At 45.8% G+C, this 12,157-nt stretch overlaps 1 protein-coding gene across 1 annotated transcript in view; it reads right to left on the bottom strand.

Moving 5' to 3' along the window:
• Positions 1–11,385, bottom strand: part of RAB5C (RAB5C, member RAS oncogene family) — a 47,569-nt gene extending 36,184 nt beyond the window's left edge. The window contains exon 1 of the mRNA XM_040330043.1: positions 11,278–11,385. The gene's annotated coding sequence lies outside the window, so the exon portion shown is untranslated. The remainder of the gene's footprint in view (positions 1–11,277) is intronic.
• Between the last annotated feature and the right edge of the window lie 772 nt (positions 11,386–12,157).

The following is a 12,157-nucleotide window of genomic DNA, read 5'->3' as shown; positions in this document are numbered from 1 at the left end:
AATGGCACTTTTCCAATTGGTGCGACACAGATTTTTGCAGCGCTGCACCGATTTGCAAAAGTAGTTTCTGCACCACTTTTGCTGATTTCAGGTGCGACTTCAATAGGCATCTATACATGAAGCCACACAGATGTCTATCAAGTAGCATCTGAAATCGCGCTACTTCAATTGAAGAGGTTTTAAGGGCAATTCAATTGGCAAGATTTTTTACCATAAAGCAGGGAATGCATTAAAAAAAAAAAAAAAAAGTTAAAGCATTTTACCTTTAGAACTACTTTAAAAGTGGGTATAAAAATTGAACGGGGGGGAAAAAAAAAAAAAACACACATCTGAGCTCCCTCTCGATCCAGCGATGTGCAAGAGAGCTTTCCTAGGACTCCCTCTTCTCATTGGCTGCGACAGCTGCTGTCAATCACAGTCAGTGAGCCAAAGAGCGTGAGGCAGATCCGTGGCTCTAGGTGTTTTATGAACGCTTAGAGCAGGGCTCGGGGTGAGCATGCACCATTGCAAGCGGCTTGCTATTGGTGGCCCCCACCAGCAGGAAACCTAAGAAAATACCACTGCAACCACTACATAGAGCAGGCAAGTATGACATGTTTGTTATGTTCCTAAAAACCTTTAAATACCACTTTAGCTATGCCAACTCAAACTCACCTTGCAGAGGTGATGGCAAAAAAGGCGGCAAAATATCAGAACTTTTTTTTAGGAATTTGTAGAATTTGGGAGTCGTCGTCCCCCAATACGCACCAACATTCAAGGGCTCATGGGTGCAATGTCAGGCTCCTGCAGACTATTCCTACAGCCTGTCCGTTTAAGAGCTGCAGGAATAGTGAATGGACTAGAACCATGTGAGAAGACTCAAGGACACCGTGATCCGGGCTGTGAAAGATCCTTAGGAGGTACAATGCAAGCTGCCCCAGAGCTGTTAGCGGATCATAAGTTTGAAAGGCCCGCAGGACCCCTAACCTTGCAACCTTAGTAACAGGTGCTGAAAGCAGGAAGGGTTTTATTGCCGTCTGACTAGGTCACAGTAAGGAGGATATTTCCTGAACCTTGCAAGGAGCCGTTTGGATCTCACATGCAGAGCATAGAAGTGTGATAGTACAAGGGTGTGGGAGGGATTACCACTCAGAGTATGTGGCAGCCACGATGGAAGGAAAAAAAAAATGCATCACAGCACAATGGGGTGTCTGACACAAATGTTTTGCAGCACATAGAAATCACCCTCGAGGGGGGAAGCAGGAATACACTCCGTTTCATTAAACAGTGACAAGCCCTGTTATTTACCAAATGCCTGGTTGGTCTGGATAGCCAACAGGATCCCAGGCAGGGCAGAATGCACATACCAGACATACTCCTGAGGAAGTCTTCATCAGATGGGTGCATCACAGTCCTGCACATCATACAAGGCCATACACAGTGCAAAATTTATTTTCTGCAACCACAGGCAGTGCTGACAGGAGAATCGGTACTTGTTTTCTCCCAGCGGGGGAATCCCTACCCACTAGGAGAAGACAACGATTATCGCTAACGGCTATGGAATCCGGCAGGCTGACTGTACTAAAGTTGATCGATCAACTTGGTACATTCAGCCTGCCCATTAACGGTTGGAATCTCAGCCAGTTCCTGTTGAACCGGCCAAGATTCTAACCGTGTATGGCTGACCTTACTCACTTGGTATACAAGGTGTTTGGAGAGCACCACAGCAGAGCCCAGTGCTCGCAGGTCATATTATAGGCTGGTCCTGTTTATTCATTAATGCAGTCTCTGAGCTATACTCTGTGGCTATACTGCAGATTGTCTGATCCAGAGAGGTGCAAAGTAAGCTCTTCCAGCTCAAAAACAACTGGAGAATTTTGAGAAAATGTAGACAAAGAATTGAATTGCTTCGCTCTGTAAAAAGATGCCGTTCTCTAACCTAATGCAGATATTTGCCAGCACATCATGGATCAAAACAGCATCCAAACTGATTTTTTTTATTGCATGATCAAATCAAGTGGTGCAATGTTTCAGAGCCACGCAGGGCCCCTTCATCAGGCATGTAATCATCAACCAATCAAAACAGAGAGAGAAGCAGAGAACCACCCACCCCATGACAGTTACGACATCATAGGTCCTGCCAAAAAAAGTAAACATTAGCAGAGAATACACACACACACACACACACACACACACACACACACACACACACACACACACACACACACACACACACACACACGCGGTGGTTCACATTCCTCTCCACCTGTTGAGATGGCGGCGTCTCTCATCGCCTCATGCTTCACCATTTCTGGATCAAGCACAGCCTGCACCCTTACACTAGTGTGAGACAGCAAATTTTGTAGAGCACCTTCAAAAAACGGCACTACAACTGGTTATAGGAAATTCAGAGCATATCTGTTCAATGTATACTATATAACCCTCAAAGATGTAGGAGCTTAAAAATCAGCAGTCTCACAAGGAAGTATTTCAGCAGGGAATTCCAACAAGCTGCTAACTCCAGTATATATCTATACAAAAGGTAACCTGCTAAACTAACGCTGTATAAGAGATACAAGGAAACAGCGAGTGGAAAAAGTTATAGAATTCTACGCCACCCTGGGCAACGAAACTAAAACAATGCATTGTGTGTTGTAAAAGTGAAAGGATCACATACAGACATTCAAGCCCAACTCCAGGTATTGTTTTTGAAACCCCTTAAAGTGAAATCTAATGAGGTTTATTCCATGTCTGGACTGCTGCGTAGTGTAAAAGTCACTTTTCCTGCTGGAAAGTACAGCTATTGCTGTACATTTGGCCCACGGTGCATTTCATACACAAAGTAATGGTGTTTATCCACCTCACTCTTCCTAGAAGAGAAGGCTTTCTGTGAAATGACTGAGTACAAGGTGTTCTGTGAAGTCACAAAAACCTTTACACCTAGCATTCTGCTTCCAAACCCCCCATAGTCTTATGATGTCACATGTCTTTTCTTTTTATCCTCCGATGGCAGCGGTGGTTGTGCTTTACCCCTAGACAGCATAGCACTCATGTAATCATATGTGAGCCCAGACTAGTATAATGAAGAACAGAGACTCTGCAGGGAACAATGACAGCGAGAAGAAAAGTATTGCAGCCAGAGCCATTTTTTTGTGAAGGTAAAGTTGGGCTTTAATGCCAAAACCTCCATGGAACTTAAATGCCAGGCCAATTTTTCTTTGCGACAATGGGGAATGCCCCTTTTGGCAAGGATCACCCTCACAGTTTGTTCCCATAAGAAATGTCACAAGACAGGAAGAGGGGAAGTCATGCTGTAACATTACACCTGCTGCAGATTTGAAGTACTGATGTGCAATCACCCCCAATTGTAAATTTAGGCTGCACTTCTGGGTTCAGAACGGTCATATGCCAGGTAAGTAGCAGTTTGGGAACTCATGTGCTTGACCTGAATTGGCAGTAGGACAACTGATGTTTCTATAAAGAGTACCTGTCCCTGCATCTGTACTATCAAGCAGAGGGCGTTTCAGTCTCCCTGTGATAGTAATGAACTTGAAAAAACCGTACATACATACAAAAAAAAAAAAAAAAAAAAAAAAAACACAAGCCATCTCCTTAAGCCTTTAATGCATTCGGGTAAACAAAAAAAAGCCACCTCTTAAAGCAGGAGTTCACCCATAAAACAATGTTTCCCCTTAGATGGATGCTCGTTTTGTCTAGGGGAATCGGCTAGTTGTTTTAAAATATGAGCTGTACTTACCGTTTGAGATGCATCTTCTCCGTCGCTTCCGGGTATGGGTCTTCGGGAGCGGGCGTTCCTTCTTGATTGACAGTCTTCCGAGAGGCTTCCGACGGTCGCATCAATCGCGTCACTAGTAGCCGAAAGAAGCCGAACGTCGGTGCGGCTCTATACTGCGCACCGACGTTCGGCTTCTTTCGGAAAATCGCAACGCGATGGATGCGACCGTCGGAAGCATCTCGGAAGGCTGTCAATCAAAATAGGAACGCCCATTCCCGCAGCCCATACCCGGAAGCAGCGGAGAAGATGCATCTCGTAAACGGTAAGTACTGCTCATATTTTAAAACAACTAGCCGATTCCCCTAGACAAAACGAGCAGGAATCTAAGGGGAAAAAGTATTATGTACGGGTGAACCCCCGCTTTAACCTTACCTGAGCCGATCTTGATCCAGCGCTGTGCCTGAGAGCATCATATCTCTCTCCTCACAGGACAGAGGCAGCAGTCAATAGCATCCTATGACTAGGGAGCAGGGCCAAGCCACACTGTCTGTCTATGGACACAGGCAGCGTGGCTCAGGATTAAGTTTGCCGTGTTTTGGCAGTGAGACGGGGCCAAGTACCGCTCAGTCATTCACGGGAAGCATTATATTATTTGAATGAATACAAGGCTTCCTCTGATTTGTTGAGACACATGGGGGGGTGCATCACAGATGAAGCTACAATCGCTGTCTCAGTCAGAGGAAGCTTTGTATTCATTCATAGAACATAATGCATTCCGTGAATGGCTAAGCAGTTCTCAGCCCGGCTTTATGCGTTTCCAGGAGTGACACAGGAAGTCCCTATCACACTGCCAGAACACAGCACTGTATAATGTATGTAGCGCCACCCAGCAAGTTACAGTTACGTAGATGAGGTTGAAAACCTGTGCGCGTGATTATTTCAGTATTACATTGTATATATCTGTATGTTGCGTTTGTTCAGCTGCTTATCCAATAGTTTCTTAAAACCATTGATGCTCCCCGCTGAGACCACCACCTGTGGAAGGGAATTCCACATCCTTGCTGCTCTTACAGTAAAGAACCCTCTATGTAGTTTAAGGTTAAACCTCTTTTCTAATTTTAGCGAGTGGCCACCTGTCTTGTTAAATTCCCTTCCGCAAACAAATGTTTTATCCCTTCTGTGGGGTCACCAGTAGGGCATTTGTAAATGGAAATCATATCCTCTCTCAAGCGTCTCTTCTCCAGAGAGAATACAGAGAGCTTCATAGACAGCCCAAGTCTCCTCACAGGATACTCCTAGTCAACAATGATCTAATGCTCCAGGGGCTCAATTCTACTCTGAGGCCACTGCATGGCTTAGTGACTATTCAGCATGTATTTCTTGTATATACTGTTGGACTAGCACCATTATTTTTAGGACATTTAGCCTTCACAAAATCCCACTATACCAGTGGCACTCTAGCCGTGTCCTCAGGACCCACTAACAGGCCAGGTTTGTAAGATAACTCAAATACATCACAGGTGATATCATTTGCCACTCAGCGATTGCAGTATTCTAGTCTGCATCGCCCCAAGGTAATCTGGCCTGATAGTGGGTCCTGAGGAGAAGAGTTGAGAATCACTGCATTATACCAGACTGGTTATTTGTGAGAATAGATATCAGGTTCTGAATGGCTAAGCTTCGGGCTTGGGTATTGGCGATTTCTCCCCCATTTTCAAACCCATCCTAAGAGGAAATAAAGACATAGTATTTTATGTTAAGCAATGCAAATTATGGTAAAAGTTAAAGTAGCCATTTGGTACACAGGACCCAAGTCCATTGCTCGGGTGTCCAAGTACACTGTAGGCAGGTGGATCACAGTCACCTTTTCAGGGCACGTTGTACATCATTTTAAAAGTTGAACTGCCCAGTGGATCAGGTTCATTTCTCAGGTCTTTGAACTCTGCATGGACAGAGAAGTAAAGTAGTTTTGCCTCAACAGCGCTACAAAGCCACCACCTGGTCGAATTTTCATACAGTGTTTTGGCACATCCGGATTGCTCTGCTGTCCTTTCACCTTGTGATATAGTTCCTGGAAGCAGTAGCCCACCTTAATAGGTTATTTCTATAATGGCCTCATGTGCTGTCCTGGAAGATTAAATGGGAAAACTAGAGCTAATTACCTGGCAACTCCATTCCCATTAATCTTCCAGGATAGCATGGACTCTCACCCTATATTCTGTGTTATATTGGGTTATTATGTTATAACAGTTGCCTACAGTTCTTCCTTACTACTGACGACACTAGGCGACTGTGCTCTTTGTATTTGAGTGTGGATGATGCATTTCCTGTTTTAGATGGGCGGAGCCACTCATGTGCTGTCCTGGAAAATGTATGGAAATGGAGTTACCAGTTTTTCAGGCAAGTGCATCCTGCATGCGCGCTATTTTGGCCATATTTCTATGGATCACAGGAGTGCAGTTTGTTGTGATCCGTTGTGACACTAGGCTAAAGCCCTCTATTGGCTGACATCACTCAGTCGCCTAGTGTTCTCAGTAGTAAGGAAGAACTGTAGGCAATCACTCACCCGGTCCAGGCTGGGGAAAGATCCCGAGCAGAGAGCTGGCGATTGACAATCATAGCTCAGAGGAGGCGAGAACTCAGCAATCAGCGGTGTATGATCACCCAGTTCTCAGTACAGAGGTGGCAGGGGACAGATGCAGCATCCACCTAGGCAAGTATAAATTATTTTTTTATATACCATACTTTTTAGGACTAAATCCGGGCGCTAGGTCGCATTTGGGACTAGAATTAGCAACCTGGGGAAGGAAGCATAGGCCTGCAGAAGGCCACGGCCTCAATTACCGGCCGGCACCGCCTGACGCGATCGTGTGGTGGGGGAGTGTACGGAGACACAGGATACCCCATCCTGTGTCTCCGTGCACCCCCACCGCCCAGCGATCGTGTCAGCCAGTAATTGAGGCCACGGCTTTGCGGGCTTCTGCAAGCCTATGCTTCCTTCTGTGATCTGGCGCCATCTTGTGGTGGCCGCTGGTATGACGTACAACCAGCAATGCTAATGGAGCTTCCCCTGTGTTTTTACTGTCATCTCCTTGCCTCTAATAAGAACCCCTACACACATATATCCTGACACCCTAGAGAATAAAATGGCGGTCGTTGCAATACTTTCTGTCACACAGTATTTGCACAGCAGTCTTACAAATCGCACTTTTTGAAGAAAAAAAAAAAAAAAAAAATAAAAAAACCCTTTAAATTAAAAAATAAGACAACGGTAAAGTTAGCCCCTTTTTTTTTTTATATTGTGAAAGATAATGTTACGCCAAGTAAATTGATACCCAACATGTCACGCTTCAAAATTGCATCCGCTCGTGGACTGGCGACAAACTTTTACCCTTTAAAATCTCCATAGGCGACGTTTAAAAAAAAAGAAATTCTACAGGTTGCATGTTTTGAGTTACAGAGGAGGTCTAGGGCTAGAATTATTTATCACGCTCTACCAAATCGCGACGATACCTCAAATGTGTGGTTTGAACACCGCTTTCATATGCGGAAGCTACTCGCGTATACATTTGCTTCTGTGCGCAAGCTCGGCGGGACGGAGCGCGTTTCTGGCTCCTAACTTTTTTAGCTGGCTCCTAGATTCCAAGCAAATTTGTCAAGCCCTGTTTTAGGATCAATACCATCAGACCAAGTTTACCTACACTGTATGCATCAATAATGAAAACCGAGGTACATCGTTAGATTCTCAAATGTGAAGTAGGTCTCACAAAGTATTAATATTAGTTCTTCCAGCATTAGAGCTTCAGCCCATCACAGTGCTCTTATCGTGTGTTAAGCAGATGCAGGATTAAAAATGTATTGGTCAGCTGCCGCCCAAACTGTACACATTTCTGGCTGAAGTCTACATAATGTGGTTTATTATATTCCCTGAGTGTCAGGATAATGTCATAACTGACTGTGGAGTTTGCTAGGAGAAGGGCCAAATCTTGGTCTGCATATTTGACATTTGTGCAGGAATACTGTATGTTTAACAGAACGAGGGTGCGTACCCCAACACACTTCAGACAACCCTAATAAAAAGGTTACGTTCTATACCATTGGCTAAAGTGCGCTGGTGTACACACTCTTGTCCTAATAAACATGCCGATTGCCAGTCAAGGCATTTTGTTTTATATATTAAATAAGAAAAACTGTATATGGGTTTACACACTATTCTATTCTTACCCTGGAGCTTCTCCTGCCTCACTATGAACGTCTTCCAAGTGCATCTCTGAAGCCGACCTCCTTACAATCTAAATGAACAGTTCCCTTTGGATTCACCAAAATGTGACAGCCTGCCAATTGGACCATTGAGGTAGACAACTCACATTACATCAGTGAGTAGCTCAGAGTCCAAAATCTCTCAAAACCAACAGCCAATCATAGCAAATCCCCACACGTGTAGCAGAAGGGTGGGGGAACGTTTCCACTGCCTGCGATTGGCTGTTGGCTTGGACAACTTCCCAGCAGTACAGCTCACACGGATTTGAACTAGTGTCCCAACACGCCTAAGCCCATCCCCATTGCTGAGAAATCTAACGGGAAACTATAGATATAAAGGAAATGAGGTCAGACAAGATGTCACCCATTCTCCCACTGCCTGCTCCATCAATAAATGTTCTAGCATGCATACTTGTGAGAAAATTCACACCACCCACCTCCACATATCACTCAATGAGTGACATTTGTCAACACATTTTGAAGAGTACCTGTCACCAACTTACATTACAGCATTTTGAACTGCAAATACATCCCCCCCCCCCCCCATTTTTTTTTTTTTACGCGCAGCGCACCTTGAAAACACTCCAAGTACTGTAAATTCTCCTAGCACATCATAGCCCTCCCCACTTTTCAGAATGTCTACTTGCTGTCGGCGCTGCTCCAGCTCCTCTGGCCCTTTCTGTACAACCATTTTATGTAGCTGCAAAGAGAGGGGAGGAGGGAAATAAACTATATAATATTAACGAGTGTGCTGCCATGACATTCATGATGGCAGCACCACCCCCACAGCTTTTACATTTCTTCACAAGAGACTCACAGGTAAAATTAACATGCATAAAATACATGGTATGCATATAATCTTTTGGTCAGGTTTTGCTGAAGTGAAAGGTCTGGAGACAGGGTGTCTTTAAAGTGTAACTTTAGGGCCAAAAACACACACTATTAAAAGTAGCAGTAAACTCTGTACTACCACATGTACCTATAATAAGGCTTACTGGTAGGTACTGCGAGCATCTCCTAAACTTGCAGTTTAGAAGATATTCAGACTCCATGCAGCTAACATCGGCGCATGCGCTCTGAAGGTCCAGCTTACAGTGGCAGATCTTTAGAGCCTGTGCCCAAAACGGCAGCTCACCTGCGCAGGAGGGACATCATTGCAGCTCCGGCCAATCACATAGCCAGACCTTGTGAGCCCGGAAGACAGACAGACAGGGGGGGGGGGCGGGGGACAGGTCATCCCTCTCAGCGCTGGAGGGCTTAGTTCCAAGGTGATTATTTCATAATGTGCTAGTATGCCATTGCCTTGCAGGTTTTTTTTTTTTTAAATCGGCGGTTTACAACTGCTTTAAAGTTACACACTTGGAGAAGTATAGCCGTCTCCTATGGATCACAGGAGTGCACGTTGTTCTGCACTCCTGAGACCAGTTTTCAAATGACAGCAGGCTAAACTCTGCTGTCGGCCGACATCACTCAGCTGGTCCAGACTCTGAATCAATCTCAACTATACAGTCAGGATCCACCCAGATGTCTGGACCGGTAGCTTGCTCAGCGATTCGCTGAGAGACTGAGCCAGCTGCTCCCACCCCCTCCACAGCCCAGTGCTACAGTGAGTGCTGGAGGGGCAGGGCACAGAGCCAGTGACCAACAGTCACCAGCTCTCTGAAGGCTGAGAACTCAGCAATCATCTGTGTTTGATTGCTCAATTGTCAGTCAGAGGTGGCAGGGGACAGATGCAGCACCCACCTAGGTGAGTATAATTGTTTTCTCCCCCACCACCCAATTCCTGAACTTCTCTTTATGTTGAATAAGCAATTTATTCAAATAACTGGTGAACCTGTCAGCCCATCATCTTCAGGGTGACAACACTATTTCACCTGCAGTGCATTCAAGTGGTTGTAAACTTCAGACATGAATTATGAACAAAGCATATCCCTCTACAGCGGGGATAAGCAATTAACGGACCTCCAGCTGTTGCAGAACTAAAAATCCCATGAGGCATAGAAAGACTGACAGCCACGAGCATGACACCCAGAGGCATGATGGGACTTGTAGTTTTGAAACAGCTGGAGGTCCGCTAATTGCATATCCCTGCTCTACAGTGTGTACTACCGTCTATCCAGAGCACTCGGTGTTATCTGTGTGCTGCATCATTTCTTTGCCATCAGCATGAGTCACCTTTGACAAGTTTTCCTGACACCAAGAGAAAAATGGTGACAGTGGAGGGATCTTCAGCCAATTGACAGCCTCATCTCAGTTGCTTTGTGGAGGAGGCGTGTCTCTCCCCTCCAATCAGCTTGTCTCACTGAGCTCCGCAGAGTGAAATGTCAACGCTCAGACAAGCTTTGTTAATTCTACACTTTGAACAGATGTAGAGAACACTAGATACAACTTATGTAGGGGGGGGGGGGGGGGGGGGGGATTTGTTTCATTGTGTGTACCACCTGAGACCAGTCACTGCATTGGGTATATGAGGGTTTGTGCAAAAAAGTAAGTGCACAACCTATATGAATGAGATGATATAGAGACAGGTCTCTATATCACGTCACAGAAAAGCGAGGCTTTTCTGGAACGGAATTCAAAATGTAGTCACCGCTATTTCAATTAGCACAGGACACATATCTGGCAGTGGGGGATTTAAAGGGGGAAACACACTGGTTGCCCTCTTGAATCCCTCCTCCCAGCTCTGGCAGAGTTAGGCCCCTGTAATGAAGGATATAGGAGGAGTTCCTGTCTGGTGGAGAAGGCAGGTTAGTAGAAAAGGGTGACATGTACAGGGGGAGGAGTGCCCACAAGGGACTTCAATAGATCTTCAGGCCAACCACCAAATACAAGGCCGTTTCCTAGAGATCCACACATTACTGCTGAGAAGAGGACAGGGTGGGGAGACATTCATCCATTAGATAGTGATCAGGAGAGGTGACACAGGAAGCTGCATCACTGTACCAGGATGTAAAGGTGTCACCTGTCCAGACTGGCAGTGTAAACAACAAGACCTGCTGAACACAATCACATGACATGTAATACAAACAGGCCATTCATCTTCAGACATTGCCCCCACACTGACATCCGTCCAGCATTGTATGACAAGCCCTGTCCATCTATAGCACCATACACAGCGCATGCAGAGCACAGCCTGGGCCCCGAAGAAGCCTCCTCTACTATACAGTTTGTGTGTCTCGTCCCCCCTCCTACTTGTGGAGGAAAGGAAATTTCCGGTGACACCAGCCCTCCGTGTACCCAATGGCGTCCCTCCTGTTCCCCCTACCTACAAAGGAACAAGGCCGCACATGCCCGGTCCTCACCTGCCTTCCAGTATCCGCCTCCTCTCTCCCGCCGGGAGATCTCCTTCTCTTCCTTCTCCTCCGGCCTTTACTTCCGCCTTTCCTATCTCTCTTCCGTGTACGCCTCACTTTCGTCCTATCTGATCAACGAACGCTGCAAGATGACAGCGGCATCAACCAATCGTTTTGTCGATTCTGGAAAGGATGCCGGAAATGACACAAGAGGAGCGAAGAATGCGGAAATGAGGCCGTAGGGAATGATGGGGATTGTAGTTGTTGGTTAAGGAAGTGCTGTGATTGACTTTCGGTTCGTTTGGTGTTCTCTAGGACCCGGTGTGCCGCCTTATGTGAAGGGGGCTGTGTGCCCATGGAGGGGGGTCCTCTAGATTGGTGTGTGCCAGCTGTCCCTCTGTTACTTCTGCCACCTCATCCATTTAACGTAAAACTCCAGCCAAAGCACTTTCCCAGTTATGGGTGGGGAAAACTTAGGACCTGTGGTGGGTTTTTACTCCTGTCTGTGTTCTCATTGTAAGGATTCACTATTTGTACTGGTGACCAGGCATTGTTATCTCCACAGACAACCTGAGCAGCCAAAATTGTGTCCCTACAAGGACCGCTGTATCTGCTGTACAATTAGACTTTAGGCCCCGTTCACACACTTCACGAATGCGATGCCTAGATTTGCATGTCATCCAAAAAGTCATTGTTTTCAATGACGGTCGTTCACGTCTATGCGTTGCGCTTCCTCTACGAATGCGATAATTAAAAGGGTCTTGTGTGAGTTTACAGTGTTGCGTTGTGAATTTAGTCTCAGAAAATAGGTGCAGGAACTCAACCACGACCCCGTTCAGATTTCACAAACAGTAGAAGGGTCTTAAAGGAGCATTAAATACCAGGATTG

Source organism: Rana temporaria, chromosome 12, assembly GCF_905171775.1.
Source record: "Rana temporaria chromosome 12, aRanTem1.1, whole genome shotgun sequence".
Lineage (NCBI taxonomy): Eukaryota > Metazoa > Chordata > Amphibia > Anura > Ranidae > Rana > Rana temporaria.
This window is presented reverse-complemented; position numbering and strand designations above follow the sequence as displayed.